The sequence below is a fragment of the Haliotis cracherodii genome, unplaced genomic scaffold (genome assembly GCF_022045235.1).
Source record: "Haliotis cracherodii isolate W230 unplaced genomic scaffold, xgHalCrac1.p SCAF_7, whole genome shotgun sequence".
NCBI classification, from domain to species: Eukaryota; Metazoa; Mollusca; class Gastropoda; order Lepetellida; family Haliotidae; genus Haliotis; species Haliotis cracherodii.
This window is the reverse complement of record NW_027266330.1, coordinates 16,102,600-16,113,446: the sequence shown is the minus strand read 5'-3', so window position 1 is coordinate 16,113,446 and position 10,847 is coordinate 16,102,600. Positions and strand designations below refer to the sequence as shown.

Below are 10,847 nucleotides of genomic sequence, written 5' to 3'. Positions count from 1 at the left end.
TACACTATAAGTGACAAATGTTCACATTTATTTCCGACTATGCACACATTCCTTCTGACTTTATATGTTTGCATAAAGATAAAACTTCAGTCAACTTCAGTGTATGCATGACCAGATCGCTAAATACAATGTTTATTCCTAATACGGGATATTTACCTTCCCCCAAACACACTCGCGTGATAACCTCTATTGACTTTCGTGTTCTTTTATAACTATCATTTATAGTTCCTGGGTGAAAAGATTAAACGTAAAAATGTTTGGAATTCATCATATTAAATAAATGAAGAGATTTTTCAAAATGACGTTTTGCTAAATTTTCTAAGTGAACATTTCAGTCATTTTACATATTTACTTATTTTATACATTGACTGTAACATATATGACATACCGACTCCCTCCCAAGACCTCTCATTTTAAACCTAGGATAGGCATGATACATTAAACTCTGCCATTGTCAGACGGTATGACTAACAGCTCATGTCAACGCTGAAATATGTTTCCTGTTTTTATTCATAGCTCAACCGAAAATGCAACAGATCAACAGGTGGATCTCCCCCTGCTTATTGGCTATGACTAATGTTCGCTTTCGTGTACAAACTGCTACGTGGTTAGTTGGTTCCTGCACTGTGCACAGAACTGGGGAATTAACCTGGGAGTATCCTGCAGGGCCCAGCCAGATCAGACAGTGTTTGATGGCGACTTTTGTACTGACAGTGTTTGTTGGTGGGTGCTGTACTGACTGTGTTTCTTTGCGAGTGTGTTTGGTGGATTGTTAAACTGACTGTTTGATGGAATGTTGAACTGACAGTGTTTAATGGCGAGTGTTAAACTGACTGTTTGATGGCGGGTGTTGAACTGACAGTTTGATGGAGCGTTATACTGAATGTGCTCGATGACGGGTGTGGAACTAACTTTGTTTGATGGCGGGTGTTAAACTGACTGCTTGATGGAATGTTGAACTGACTGTGTTTGATGGCAAGTGTTCAATCTTGATTCTCTGTACAGCACAACACTCATCGCATGGCGGGACGGAGAGTGAACCCGGTGCCTAAGCCCCCAAGAATATTCACAGGTACATATATATTTGGTTAATTGTTATTATCCACGTGGTCCTACCTGAAAAGGTAACACAACAAATTGTTTTGAAACCCGTGAATAATGACACTTTTTTGGAATTTTATTGGCTGATGCGGTTCATGTACTTTGACTTTAAAGTTCTAAAGGGCCGACGGGTAGCCTAGTGGTGAAAGCATTCGCTCGTCACGCTGAAGACCCGGCCCAGGTTCGCTTCCCGACATGGGTACAATGTGTGAATCCCATTTCTGGTGTCACCCGCCGTGATATTGCTGGAATATTGCTAAAAGCGGCGTAAAACCACACACACCCACTTAAGGTTCTACTTTTAATTCATTATGCATAAGCTTGTTTCCCAAACAAGAATTAATACCTTATGTAGGTTTGTTCATTGAAACAGATCTGGATACATTCATAAACGTTTCATGTGATACTCACGTTTCCTTTGAAAATTAATGTTCAGGTCTAGATGGAGATAAATACAGATTCATTTGGAATCACCTGCTGTCTGATCAGTGGAGAAAATGGCCGAAGAAAGAAAATCATCCAGGCCTTAGAAATTCCATATATACAATATTGGTACAGATGAATCTGACGGTAGATTGTTATTCACTCCCGTTCCCATCCCACCCAATATCACCCCGAGACTCCCATAGCCCCGGCCCATGTGGGAACGAGTTCCGAGGGTTGATATGAGGTGTGAAATGAAAACTGCCATATTTCAACCTTTTTATCATATACAATAACATCAAATTGTAGAATGCATCTATTTGCAAGTAAATGTAAAACATGTTCACCTTGTTTGGAGGTCATTGTCACGGGAAAGCCAGCTGAGCAGGCGAGCAGACGACACAACAAAGGGACATAACTCTAATTTCTCATATACTCTGATATTCGCCCATTCAAAATGCATTGACAAGCTCCATTAGCCCAGCAAAGCGTGTAATACGGGTCAGGTTACCACCCCTCCTGTGATATGACAGTCTCCATGTTGGCGCTATCATACATGCAAAATGACTCATATTATTGATAGGTATATTGCATTGTATTTAGTCGAATCGATATTATTGTATTGTGTGTGATTGTACACAGGAACTCGCTGATAGCGTGTATAACATAATATATTCGTATAGAAAAAAATCACACCCCTCTATATACATACGATGATAGCGTGTATAACATCATATATTCGTATAGAGAATAAAATCACCCCTCTATATAGAGGGGTGTGATTTTTTTCTATACGAATATATTATGTTCTACACGCTATCATCGAGTTCCTGTGTGATTGTATTATGCTTGGAGCAAATAGCGTAGATACTCAATAAGACGAGAGAGTGGGGTAGCCTCGTGGTTAAAACTTTCGTTCGTCGAGTTGAATGCCCGTCGAAGCCAATCATGTATGTCCAGTGCCGTGATATTGCTAAAAGTGGCGTATAATCATAGTCACTCAATCTGTTTCCAAAAGGCCAGTGTTCGATTCCCTACGTGGGTACATTGTATTAAGCCCGCTTTCGGTGTCCCCTGTCACGGTACGGCTTGAACATTGCTGAAAGCGGCGTGTCTCTATATTCATTCTCCCATTAAATATTTCCTTTCAGACAACGAAATCCGCTTTCACAACGAAGGCCAGGGTTCGAATCCCTACATGGGTTTGATGTGTGTACACATTTCTGGTGTCCCCCGCCGTAGTATTGCTGGAATTTGCTAAAAGTGGGATGTCACCATACTCACTCTCCAAATAAGTATTTTCTTTCAAATACGAAAACCGGTTTCCAAACAAAGGGCCGAAATAAAACAACAGATTCCAAATGTAGATAAATAAGGTTGAGCCAGTATATTGCTGTAGATAGTTAACACACGTCGTCTTTTCTGTGCGCCTTTACATCTTCACCCAAAAAGGAAGTACCATCAAAGGAATATTTGTGTTCTGTGTGAGATTTCATTTGCACAAATCGAAATGTCGATTCCTTTACATTGGTTCGACGTTTCAAGCCCATTTTTCGTGTAATAATACCATACTCATTTCTCATTAATTCATTTCCAGACATTAAACCTGTTTCCGAACGAAGGCCCCCATCAGATATGAAATCAAACTCCGAACAGACACTGAACATACAACACAGAGAGAGTCCGACCAAACCGGCTGGTGAGTGGTCAGGTATGGGTGGAACAGCAGAGAGAAAGACATAACAGTGTTGCTGAATTATGTTTATTTGGTTATCTTTAACGGGGGCGGTCTGGTAGCCTAGTGGTTAAAACGTTCGCTCGTCACGCCGAAGACACGGGTTCGATTCCCGACATGGGTACAATGTGTGAAGTCCATTTCTGGTTTCCCCCGCCGTGATATTGCTGGAATAAAAGCGGCGTAAAACTATACTCACCCACTCACTTATTGTTTAACGCCGCAGTCAGCAGCCTTCCAGTTAATTGACTTCAAGTAACGTTATATGTAATGGTTGAGTCTGGACCAGGCACACCAGTGATTGATATCAAGAGCAATGTCCCGATCCGTCGGGTGTGACATCTATCTCAGTCACCTGAGCACATGATCCTTATAATCCGCCGGGCAAAAGAAACCACATGCATGTATGCACACATGTTTGATGGTGGCTAAAACTTAAACAACCGAAAATGGTAATTCGATGGTGATGTATTTGACACGGATATCACAGTTGTGTTTTGGAGCTTACGTTTGCAGTGTTTCGGCGACTTATGGATCAGGTGGTCAGGCCCGGTGACTTATTGGATCAGGTGGTCAGGCTCGTGACTTATTGGATCAGGTGGTCAGGCTCGTGACTTATTGGATCATGTGATCAGGCTCGTGACTTATTGGATCAGGTGACGAGATCCGGTGACTTATTGGATCAGGTGGTCAGGCTCGTGACTTATTGGATCAGGTGGTCAGGCCCGGTGACTAATTGGATCAGGTCGTCAGGCCCGGTGAAATATTGGAACAGGTTCAGGCTCGTGACTTATTGGATCAGGTTCAGGCTCGTGACTTATTGGATCAGGTGGTCAGGCCCGGTGACTAATTGGATCAGGTCGTCAGGCCCGGTGAAATATTGGATCAGGTGGTCAGGCTCGTGATTTATTGGATCTGGTGGTCAGGCTCGTGACTTATTGGATCAGATGGTCAGGCCCGGTGATTTATTGGATCAGGTGGTAAGACTCGTGACTTATTGGATCAGGTTGTCAGGCTCGGTGACGTGGCTCATTGCGTGGCACCGTCCCCCCAACGGCGTGGCACATCACGTCAATCAGTGGCCTATCTGGTCCAGGCTCCATTATTTTCAGACCGCCGTCATATAGCTGGGGTATTGCTGAGTGCTGCGATAACAGTTGCTGAGTGCAGCGATAACAACATGCAAACAAAACTAACATTAATAGAAAAGAATAACATAAGAAGTTTTGTTTACAATCTGACATCAACATCAAATAACGTTCCTGTATTATTCACATCCAATACATTTTGGGGAGAATAACCTTTCACTCTGTTCCATAAAAAACAAATTGTTTGAACTCTCGCTCTCCCACCTTTATTGACCCTTCCGTTTTTAAGATCAGAACCATCAATCCTTGTGTATAGAGATCGGAACCAAAAGCAATTTCATTCAAATAAGGTACGACACCTTCCTGCTTGAAGACCGATAAGATCACCCCTGTGGGAGGTGACGTCACGTGAACTTTCTAATCAGCCAATTAGCGTCGAGGCCTATACATTTTCGGTAATGAGCGAAGCATTCAAACCAGCATATCAGATTTCTGTATCTAGAAAACGAAATAAAACAACAGATTCCAAATGTAGATAAATAAGGTTGAGCCAGTATATTGCTGTAGAAAGTTAACACACGTCGTCTTTTCTGTGCGCCTTTACATCTTCACCCAAAAAGGAAGTACCATCAAAGGAATATTTGTGTTCTGTGTTAGATATCATTTGCGCAAATCGAAATGTCCGTTTCAAGGTGGTAAAGAAATAAAGCCGAAACGTTTTAGAAAGCTCACATCTGATTGGCTCAAAAACCAACGTATCCTTCTTTTATACTGGAGATCAAAGTTCGCTCTGGGTTCAGCTGACGCGAACCCTCATGATCTTAAGAGATTGAATCAGCAAGGAACTCGGATTTCATTCGGGACATCAACATTACAACGATCAGAGCTGAAAAGTGAACCTGACAAAGTGAAATACTTGTAATAAGATAAACCCCATTGACGAACCGCCACCGTGGTTTGGTTGATAGAATGTCGGCCCGGAGTTCGATCCCCTTCCACCAAAATACAGTATGGTATTTGTTGTTACCCTGCCAAGTGCTCGGCATTAAAGGGATAAAACAAGAACTTGTCAGGGTCAGTATATTGTGTCTGAGTGGGGTCTCTATGTTTAACTGCGCATAGTATCTCAGTAGGCTAGCACTATAAAACCTGCACTCACTCACACACACACACACACACACACACACACACACACACACACACACACACACACACACACACACACACACACACACACACGTATAGAAGAACATATGTATTCACGGTAAATGAAGGAATGTAGTGTATATTATCCCGTGAAGTGTTGACGATGCGTCCTGCGTGATATGTACATGTAGAATGTTTGACTTCAAATTAATAGTATGTTGAATTGAACCTGTGTTTATATTTCAGTTGCTGACCAGTCCAGAGTAACGCTGACCGCCCGAGAAGAAACACCTCAACCAGATACGAGTTACACCTCAAAAATGAAAAAGTTTTTTGAATCACAATAGCGGCGGGACATGTGTGTGCAATGGCTGAGTCAGGTGTCAGAGTGACTGGTTGCTTTACACCGGATCCAGTACACCCTCGATTATCCAGTGTATTATCTATATAACAATCGAGTGGAGGTATGATACACTGGATAATCGAGGATGCGGTCAGTAATAATTCAGTCATATCACGACTGGTTGGGCAGAGCAAATGTGAACAACGAATCACACAGACATTTGTTCAATAAAATGCAATCAGCCTGATCAGACTGTAACCATCCGATCCCCAGTTTGTTCTTTGACCAAAGGTCTTGAGAATGACACATGAACAGTGAAGGCCCACAGTGTGCGAAACATCTTTGACCAAAGGTCTTGAGAATGACACTTGAAACAGTGAAGGCCCACAGTGTGCGAAACATCTTTGACCAAAAGTTTTGAGATTGACACTTGAAACAGTGAAGGCCCACATTATGCGAAACATCTTTGACCAAAGGTCTTGAGATTGACACTTGAAACAGTGAAGGCCCACAGTGTACGAAACATCTTTGACCAAAAGTTTTGAGATTGACACTTGAAACAGTGAAGGCCCACATTATGCGAAACATCTTTGACCAAAGGTCTTGAGATTGACACTTGAAACAGTGAAGGCCCACAGTGTACGAAACATCTTTGATCAAAAGTCTTGAGATTGACACTTGAAACAGTGAAGGCCCACAGTGTACGAAACATCTTTGATCAAAAGTCTTGAGATTGACACTTGAAACAGTGAAGGCCCACAGTGTACGAAACATCTTTGACCAAACGTCTTGAGAATGACACTTGAAACAGTGAAGGCCCACAGTGTACGAAACATCTTTGACCAAACGTCTTGAGAATGACACTTGAAACAGTGTAGGCCCACAGTGTGCGAAACATCTTTGACCAAACGTCTTGAGAATGACACTTGAAACAGTGAAGGCCCACAGTGTGCGAAACATCTTTGACCAAACGTCTTGAGAATGACACTTGAAACAGTGAAGGCCCACAGTATGCGAAGGATCTTTGACAAAGGCCTTAAGATTGACACTCGGAACAATGAGTGAGTAAGTGAGTGAGTTGGGGTTCACGCCGCTTTTAACAGTATTCCAGTTATATGGTGGCGTGTCAGCTTAATGTTGAAGGAAAGCCCGAAGTGATGCGGGTCTCAGACGTTTACCACTTCGGTGAAACCCACGAACACGGGTATGGTGCTGACAAACCTAGAAACATAATCGGGGCGAACCGGTAATCGAACCCACAATCATAGGCTTCTGGTGTGTCCAAGGGACGCAACTCAGCACAGCGAATCGCGGTGCCTTAGACCAGTGGGTCACCCGTGCCCCCCGGGACAATGAATGACCACATTATCGTAAGATCTTTGACCAAAGGTCTTGAGATGGACACATGGAACGGTGAGATTAGGGTCTTTCGGCAGGCTTGACGTACTGCACTGATGACACGGAATCACCATAGGCTGTGAAAATTAAAAAGTTGAACAGAAACAATGTCATAGATAATAATGGCACTGGTACTATCCTCGTTATACTACGAAACCGTATTTCCTCGATTAAACGCACGTGCGTTTATATCTTTCAGACACTATTTACCCCCGGCGTTTAATCGCAAAGATAATAATGCGCAAAATGATGTGCTTAAAGACTATCCCGTCTCCAACAGTCTCACTCAGCCAATCGGCTCGCCTCAACCCAACTGGTTTCATGATGTAAGTAACGGCATAAGCCGAGGGGTCCTGAATGAGTGAACACAAGTTCTAACGTCTATAACTCTAACAAACCGTACAATCCTTCTTCGAAAATCTCCAAATTTGGGAAGTCATGAAATGTAACTAACATATATTATGACAAATGTTTGAAATAAATATTTATTTTTAATTTCGTTTTCAATACGATTTGTTTGGTTGTTGTTTATCGCCAAACCAAACGATATTCCAGCTATGTGATGGCGGTCTGTACTGGACCAGGCAATCCAGTGAATGATAAGCATAAGCATCGAAGCACCCAGCTGGGATGCGATGACTTGCGATCAACAAAGTCCTCGAGCCAAACCACATCCATTTAGTCGCCTCTTACGACCAGCACAGATGCTAGGAACTTATTCTAACCCGGAGTTTCCACTGTCCCAAAAGTAGTCGCCTCCAAAAAATAGCAATGGGAGGACTCACTTTCAACCAAGTCACAGAGCCTGCACATACTATGAACCAAGTCTCGACCAGCGTAGGTTGCCGGGAACCTATAGTCTTACCCGGACTCCCCACGGAGAGTCAATACGAATTACGTGTTCTTAACCTACGTGTGGTTGAGGTCACAAGGAGCGTTCCGTATCCGTCAACAGTGTGTTTCATCACACATCATGTCATCATCAGGAAAACACACACAAAAAACCAAACATGTCTTATAGATCAAATCTTAAGAGGTGTAGCAATTCCGTTCTTTACATTTCTAGGTGAAAGTACATGTATAAACACAACAATTACTTACAAAATACCCGTGAAGATTCCGGGGTAGAATATGTCTTCAGCAACCCATGCTTGCCGTAAAAGGTGACTAACGGGATCGGGTGGTCAGGCTCGCTGACTTGGTTGATGCATGTCATCGATCCCAAATGCGTGGATTGATGCTCATGATTTCAATCACTGCATTGTCTGGTCCAGACTCGATTATTTACAGACCGCCGTCATATAGCTGGAATATTGCTGAGTGTGGCGTTAAACAACAAACCAACCAACCAACTTACAATATGTTTGTGGTGAGCGGCGATCATCACTTGGCGATTTAGGAATTTTACAGCCGCTTCCGAATCTGCGTTGCTGGGGACGCACTTGCAAAAGTGCCCCTTACCTTACCGTATTCACCGTTTAAATCGCCCCGCTCTTATAACCAATTTCAAGACCAATCTGCAAGCAGTCTTAATAATCCCGTGTTAGACAGAAAACAACATGGCTGCCCATATTGCCTTGTGTGTTTTGTACAGAAAACATCAGCGCAAAAGGGTATATAATTGCCAAGTGACTTCGTTCATTCGTTCGAAAAAGGTTCAGCTTGTTCACAACTTCTCGATCCTTGAAAAAAAGTAAGTTTCAATAAATGCCACTCTTTGTCACTTTGTCCGCTTAATAAGGTGAAAAATCTCCCATGTGGCCCAAAAGTAGTGTAGGTTGGTTGGTTGGTTGTTTTGCGCCGCACTCAGCAATATTCAAGCTATATGACGGCGGTCTGTAACAAATTGAGTCTGGACCAGACAATCCAGTGATGAATATCATGAGCATCGATTCAGGCAATTGGGATCGGTGACATGCATCAACCGAGTCAGCGAGCATGACCACCCGATCCCGTTAGTCGCCTTTTACGACAAGCATAGTCGCCTCTTACGACAAGCATAGTCGCAGTAGTGAAGGTCAAAAGAATTCTTTACTGAGACATGAGGGGCGATCGGGTAGCCTAGTGGTTAAAGCGTTCGCTCGTCACGCCGAAGACCCGGGTTCGATTCCCGACATGGGTACAATGTGTGAAGCCCATTTCAGGTGTCCCCCGCCGTGATATTGCTGGAATATTGCTAAAAGCGGCGTAAAACCATACTCACCCACTCACTCACTACTGAGACATGTACAAATAGAACCACAAGAGTAATGGTGCGGTTGATAGTGAGGTCAAATGCCTTTCATTTCCTGGAGTATCCTTCCACAATCTAAGAATAATCAGGAATGGAGGCGCCAGATCAGTTTATATGTTATTATGAAACCTTCCCTTTCTTCATTCGTTCCGAGAGGTTTGATCATATAAGGAATTTCTGTACGCCGAAGCAAATAATGAAAAATATCAATGTACAGTCCTGTGGTACTCAACACGCAGGATTGAACCTAGCTCATATATTACAGTACGTGATTAACCCTCTCGGTGCCACGGGACCATATATGGTCCCTCTTTTCACACCTTCACAGTGCCACGATATGGTCCCGTGAATATGTCCCTTTTCAACTGTGAATTAAGATGTCAAACGCTGAGTGCGCAAAATCAAAATTATTACAACCATCCGCCTAATTATCTCAGCTTTAACATCATGTAACTCATATGTTATACAGTGCTACGGATTGCGATATATGGTGAGAGAAAATAGAGTTGTTACCGTTCTTCTCGACCCTTTTCTGCTATGTTGAACTTCATGCGAATGACGGGGATTTTTGTTGATTATGCAACCATGTCACATACACGTAACTATTATAATATCAGAGCCAATTTGAAAAAGAAAACTGATAAGACTGGTCAGAAAGATTTACTTTTCCCCACTGTGCTGTTATTGGTGTGAGACTACTGACGTTTAGTCTGCAACGGAAGTTTCTTGTTCAAGTGTGGCATATTTTTATCAACCATGTGCCAGGCGATTTAGCACGGCTCTAGAGACGAAACGATAGTGCAGATTGCCTTTCTGTTTATGATGCACATTTACAGAAAATAATCAAATCTAAGATATGGAAAGATAGCTATGATCGTGAATTTTAATGTGGTATAGTGTGTGAAAAGTGTTAGTGCAAACTGTTTTAAGAATACGCTACCCACATTCATACAGTTTGCACATCGGTTTTTCGATTCATACCTCAATGAACCGAAAATCATAGTCAATCCTTAAATATATAAATATGTATGTATATTAATCTAGCATGTAAGGTTAAAGCTCGTCACGCTGAAGAACTGGGTTCGATTCCCCACATGTGTGAAACCCATTTCTGCCGTCCCCCGCCATAGTGCTAATAGTGGCGAAAAACAATACTCACTCACTAATCTAGCATGCATGATTTATCACGCTATATTAATGTATACTCAACAACAAAAGTTCCTGTGACACCAATATTTTAGTGTATTTTTCAAACAAGTAAAGTTTGGTTTTCAATATTATGTATGAAAGTCACAAGTCACAAAAACGCAACTGCTACAGAAAAGCATGCATTCCATGCAAAAGCAATCTCATTAAAATCAGATCTCAGTTCTCGCTACC

The 10,847-nt window shown here is 42.4% G+C and overlaps 1 long non-coding RNA gene across 1 annotated transcript; it reads left to right on the top strand.

The window, feature by feature from the left end:
• The first annotated feature begins 3,119 nt into the window (after positions 1 to 3,119).
• On the top strand, positions 3,120 to 7,741 carry LOC139447429 (uncharacterized). Its single transcript, XR_011652024.1, has 2 exons — positions 3,120 to 3,223; positions 5,740 to 7,741. It is a non-coding gene; the product is annotated as an uncharacterized lncRNA (long non-coding RNA).
• The last annotated feature ends 3,106 nt before the right edge of the window (positions 7,742 to 10,847 follow it).